The following is a 6566-nucleotide window of genomic DNA, read 5'->3' as shown; positions in this document are numbered from 1 at the left end:
CCCTCTGTTTGCATAATAAGCACCTGATCAAAATTTCTAGTAAAAAGGAGTCAGGAGAGTAAAGTAGCAAATTTCCTCAACATCTGTTCTGATGGAGATGGAGTAATGGTTCATGTGTAGGAGCCGGAGTTCTCAATCAGCTTGGTGCAGTTATGGAAATAATCGCTATGGACAGGAGTGTTTCAGGGAAATAGAGTTCCAGATTAACAAATTGTCTGTGAATCATTAAGGGATAGGGCATGAAATGATATTAAGCCATGGCAACAAAGGGCTTCCAATTATTTATGAAAAAAGTCAACCGAGACAAACTGCTGTAGCATTCATTAAACTAATGAGGGGAAGCACCTTGAGTTGCAGTTTGAGGATAATACCTTGAGGTCAGAATGCAATTTGATGCAGCTCTGGCTTGATCTCTCTGCTGAGAACTATGACACTGTTTAAAAATTAAATTTTATAAAAATCTGAAGTAGTAGATGTGCCTGCCCTTCCTTCAGAGAACAAAATAGAGAAAACACATATGAAAAGTGCCTCTAGGCAGTAAGAATGTTGTAATCTGAATGACTGCATTTCTAAAAAAATATCATCATCAAGTGAAATAATTGGGGTTTGATATTAATATACTTGAGGAAGAGAAGATGGAAAAAGGATGATAAGGGTAAAAAGAAAAAAAAAAAGCCCACAGACTTCTAAACAGCAAGAGCAAAACCAGATAAATGCAAATGGCCTATTTCTGGACACTATGGTAACAGTCACTCCCAGCCAGAAGCTAGAACAATTCAGCCACATTTGTGTGGTACTGCAGCAGATGAGAAAAACCTGGCAGAACTGACCTGGGTTTGCATCTGTCCAGCAGCACAAGCGCAGCAATAACCCCAGCCTCTTCAGCCTGTCAACAGCCTAGTGCTCTCAAAGGCCAGCCTGAATTTTCTTGCAAGCTTGATGTTACCACCTTTGAAGAATTCAGGATGTTCCTGTCTTGCTTTAGATTGCTAGAAAAATACCTCCAAGGTCTACCCAGCACATAGGCCATGTCGTTTTCAGTATGCAGTTGTTGCTGTATGTTCAGCATGCTCCAAGACTGGGGATCTTTCAGATTCCTGTTCCCATCCCTTCTCCCTGCAGCCATTCTTCACCACTGAAGTGTGGGGATCTCTCAGACCTGTCATAGAATCATAGAATCATTTAGGTTGGAAAAGACCTTCAAGATCATTGAGTCCAACCATCAACCATGCCCATTAAACCATGTCCTGAAGTACCCTGTCCACTCACTTTTTGAATATCTCCAGGGATGGTGACTCAACCACTTCCATGGGCAGCCCATTCCAATGTTTGATAAGCCTCTCAGTAAAAAAATTTTTCCTAATATCTAACCTAAATCTCCCTTGCCTCAACTTGAGGCCATTTCCTCTCATCCTATCTCCAGCCACCTGACAGAAAAGACCAGCACCCACCTCACTACAACCCCCTTTCAGGTAGTTGTAGAGAGCGATAAGGTCTCCCCTCAGCCTCCTCTTCTCCAGACTAAACAGCCCCAGTTCCCTCAGCTGCTCCTCATAAGACTTGCGCTCCAGGCCCCTCACCAGCTTGGCTGCCCTTCTCCAGACACGCTCCAGCACCTCCATGTCTTTCCTGTAGTGAGGGGCCCAAAACTGAACACAGGACTCGAGGTGCGGCCTCACCAGTGCCCAGTACAGGGGAACAACCACCTCCCTGCTCCTGCTGGCCACACTATTTCTGATACAGGCCAGGATGCCATTGGCCTTCTTGGCCACCTGGGCACACTGCTGGCTCATGTTCAGCCAGATGTCAACCAGCACCCCCAGGTCTTTCCCTGCCAGGCAGCTTTCCAGCCACTCTTCCCCAAGCCTGTAGCACTCCATGGGGTTGCCATGACCGAAGTGCAGGACCCAGCACTTGACCTTGTTGAACTTCATACGATTGGCCTCAGCCCATCGATCCAGCCTGTCCAGATCTCTCTGTAGAGCCTCCCTACCCTCAAGCAGATCGACCCTGCCTCCCAACTTGGTGTCGTCTGCAAACTTGCTGAGGGTGCACTCAATACCCTCATCCAAATCATCGATAAATATATTAAACAGAATGGGGTCCAACACCAAGCCCTGGGGAACACCACTTGTGACCCAGCACCAACTGGATTTCACCCCATTCACCACAACCCTCTGGGCTCGTCCATCCAGCCAGTTTTTCACCCAGCGAAGAGTACACTTGTCCAAGCCATGAGACGCCAGCCTCTCAAGGAGTATGCCATGAGAGACAGTGTCAAAGGCCTTGCTGAAGTCAAGGAAGATAACATCCACAGCCTTTCCTTCATCCACTAGGCGGGTCACCTGGTCATAGAAGGAGATCAGGTTGGTCAAGCAGGACCTGCCTTTCATAAACCCATGCTGACTGGGCCTGATCCCCTTCTTATCCTGGACTTGCCATGGGAGTGCTCTCAAGACAAACCGTTCCATAATCTTCCCTGGTACCAAGGTCAGGCTGACAGGCCTGTAGTTCCCCAGATCCTCCCTCTGACCCTTCTTATAAATGGGAATCACACTAGCAAGCCTCCAGTCCTCTGGGACCTCCCCCATTGACCAGGAACGCTGATCGATGATAGAAAGTGGCTTGGCAAGGACCTCTGCCGGTTCCCTCAGTACTCTTGGATGGATCCCATCAGGTCCCATAGATTTCTAAGTGGCCAGATGGCGTAGTAGGTCCCTAACTAGGTAGTTAGGTCCCCGTAGTAGGTCAGCTGATCTTCTCCATGATATCGTCTCCATCCTGCTGTTGAGGACCAAATTAAAATTAAATTATTTTGGTAATAGGATCTTTGCTAGCCTGACCAATTAAGGAGTGACTGTTTAATGGTGGTAGCATACCCAAGGAGGCAATAACTTCTAGAAAGAGGGCAGAGGTGAGCTGTGAGCCAAGCCGAAGAGAGCTATCCCTCCCTATCTTCTACAGTTGACAGGAGCCTGGAAGAGTTCATCTGCTCAACAGCCTTATACAATATCCTGGCTAAAATCCAGACTTGGGTAGAAGGACTTCCAAATCCAAAACACTGGTCACATTCTTCACATTCTTTGTTTTATTGCCAAGTTTAAAGAACAAATTATCAAGTCAGAACCATAAAATACGTATTGGGTTTGTGTAAATTCTAGCATTGAGTATTCAAAGGTTGGGGAGAATGGTCTTAATACCATACCCCCTGTATAAGCAATTACAAGCCTGGAAGCCCTGCCTTACATATTGTATTTTATCCAAGAGATGAGTAAGTAGGAAACTTCTTCACAGCCTGCAACTGTTTACTCAGGAAGAAGTTTTCTCCAGAAACTAGTCATGAATGACACAAGATTCAATAACAAGGTCAGAGGTTGGTCTAGACAAAATTAGACAAATAATTGTGAACAATTTTACCCAATGCTAAGACTATAAGCATTGGAATTAAAATGGCAGGAGGGAAACAGGCTTAGAAAAGAAGAGGTGAATTTTCCATGGATTACTGTCTTTCTGAAAAACAAACAAAAATAAAATTGAAGAAAATATGCTCAATTTCCAACAAAAATTATGTTCTTATTATTGAAATCTGCAGCTTCTATTTTACAGCTTATGCCATCTGGGAGATCAGACCAGGCAATGTTAGTAGCCCATTTTGGATTTTAAAATCTTTGCACCCCCAGGACAAAAAAATTAACATAACACCTGGGCAACACTAGAGCAGGAGTTTGCTGAAACATGATGCATGTCACCTCTGAAACCAACAGGCCTGCTGTCCAACATTCAGTTGTAGTACTGGGATCCCAGACAAGAGGGTTTTTCATTCAGCCCCATGTCGCAATTGCCTCTGATTTTCTAAAAGTAACAAACCTGTTATTATTTCAGACAAGAGAGAAGGAAACAAGATAATTAATTTTTACAACTACTGCAAAAGCAAAGCAATGCCCCTGGATTCAGCTGAGTGTCTAGAAAAACATTTATTCTAGCACCACGCCATCGTGTATCTCAAACTTCTGCTGAGCCACTAAAGTTGAGCCACTTTAACAGAAGGTTGAAATAGATATGCATGCTTTACCTGTTATGTATAGTATACACAACTATTTGAAATTGTAATGTTAAACCAGTACACCCATGTGACTGTCTGACAAATTATAGTCAACGTCTCAAACATTCGTTAAAGAACTTTGGTGGAGAAAACGGCCTCTGTAAAAATGCTGGAGTTTTGTGAACAGGACAATGTGGCCAGAGGAGAGGGCCTCCAGGAGGGTGGGACCGCGCTTCTCCAAAGCCGCAATTCCTTAGCTTAAGTGACGAGGAGAAGGAGCACAGCATATGCGCCTGGAGGAGGAGGCCCCTTGGAGGATGGGACTGTGCTTCTATCTTAAGCGGTCATGCCAGCAGAAAAAGAGAGGCAACTCCGCAATGAACACATACCCCATACCCCCCTCCGCAAATCTCACCAACCAATTCTGGAGAACCTGGGAATGGGAACTGCGCATGTCGAGACCACCGACTAACACACTATAAAAGAAGGGAGAACGAGTTCTCAGTGCGCGTCCTCTGGAACTGGATCTCTACGCTGGCTGGATCAACGCTGGACCCAGGACTGGTGAAACCCTTTTCTTCTCTCTTTCTTTCTCTCCCTCTTTTCCTTTCTCTTTTCCACAGTCCCTACACCTCATCCTCTTAAACATAAACCATTGACCAAGTCTGAGACTAGGAGTGGATCTAGCCACCCCTGGGCTCCTCTTTGAGGAGTCCAGAAAGCCAGGGGATCTGCTCTGAACCTCGTGACTCAATGGGAGGGCTCTCCTTCTGATACATTTCATGGGGTTTTTTTCCATTTCTTTTTCTACACCTCCCTTCTCTTCTCAAACAGCGGCTTAACGACATGTTGCAAAGTTCATATTGATAAGTTCACTTGTACTTGGGCAAGGTTAGCTAGGTTGAATAAATGTTGATTGTTGTTTGAACTCCCCTGGTGTCGTTTCACTTTAATTCTGACAAAGGAAATCCACGAACCTGAGTCGCTCCAACTTTGGGATGCGACAATGCATTGTAAATAATATTTAGTATACACTCAAGCACTGCATGAGGAATATTTCTGCAAGGAAAATACCATCACAAATGATTAAAGGTTTCTGAAGTTGTAAGCAACTATAAATTGCTGGAAATACAGGTTAAAGAAAGGGGGGGGGTGTCTGTGATGGGTCATACCATTTATCAGTCAAGTCTGGTGTCCTGCCTCTGTCCTGTATTATATACCTCCCAAGATGAAAGTCATTCAATACACCTGCTTTGTTGTAGATTTTTTTTTTTCTTTGTAACTTTGGAAAGAAACATTCCCCTCAGATGGTTAAAATAACAAACCAGCCTTGACAAATGAGATTTGATTACTTCTGCTTCAGCCTGAATAACAATAAAATGTTATCACAAGATTATCCATGTACACTGTCAATTCAGGGGTGATATTTGGACCAATTTCACTACTGATGTATGTCTATTATCTCCACATGTTATGGTAGTTCTAGATCAGAATTGAGTTTGTCCCTTAAACCTTTAATTTTCTCCTTCATGAACTCACAATAATAATCTGGCCATGCTTTAAATTATTCAGTTATAATTTGCAAGTAAGTAGCATTTTCTGTGCATTCGCTAGTATCAGTGAAAGATTAAAATAAAGTGTGTTGCGCTGCAGCTGAAATATGCTTCAGTGTGCTTAGACAGAGTTGCTTGAAAGAGCACAAAATAGTATTAAAAATGAATATAACTGCTAGCTGTTGATTGACAGGATCAGTATTGCAGAAAAAAACATACCAAATTGGATTGTGCTCCAAAAAGAAATGAAGGGAAGAAATCAACACTTTCCAAACAAGTGGACAAACTGAGACAAAAGAAAATATGCTCACGTTTTCCAGAAAACATGATTTTTTACAAACACTGAAAAGTAAAGCAAAACAAAACCCACAGCAGAATTATTTAGCCATATCCCTTTAAGTGCCCAAGGTACTGCTGCAACTTGGATTATGATCTCAAATATTCCTGCTGGAGCGGCTGTCCTTCACATTCTGTGTTCGCAGTCCTCAATCATTTGTTGGAGGGGAGAGCTGCTACAAATGCAGGGAGAGGATTGGAAGTCTGGGGGTTGGATACATTTTTTATTTCTTTGCATTTTCAGTAGTCAAAAAAGAAAACCCGTCATCCATCACTTTGATAGAAGTCCACAGGGCATCCATTTATTCTATTCAGAACAGGATCCGATGAGTTCAGATCCTTATTTATGTTCTTTCAATGCTCAGGCGTTACATTTTCTTGGCTGTTATCTGAGCATTACTATTTATTATTAGTCTGCAATGGAGATCCTATTGTAATGAACTGTGATACGCTGACATATTTCATGTTTGCTGGTCATATTGAATTTATTGCAATTACTCTTGAAAGGGATGGTGTAATTTACTGAAATCTCATTGTCGGAAAGGGAACTCCTGCAGGAGGCTCTCGCTGAATTTTCTATGAGGCTGTGCTAAGAGCTTCTGTTCCAAGAGCTTGAATGATTGCCAGTCAGCCTA

The sequence above is a fragment of the Haliaeetus albicilla genome, chromosome 6, assembly GCF_947461875.1.
Source record: "Haliaeetus albicilla chromosome 6, bHalAlb1.1, whole genome shotgun sequence".
Taxonomy (NCBI): Eukaryota; Metazoa; Chordata; class Aves; order Accipitriformes; family Accipitridae; genus Haliaeetus; species Haliaeetus albicilla.
The sequence above is the reverse complement of the archived record's forward strand: the minus strand, read 5'-3'. Positions refer to the sequence as shown.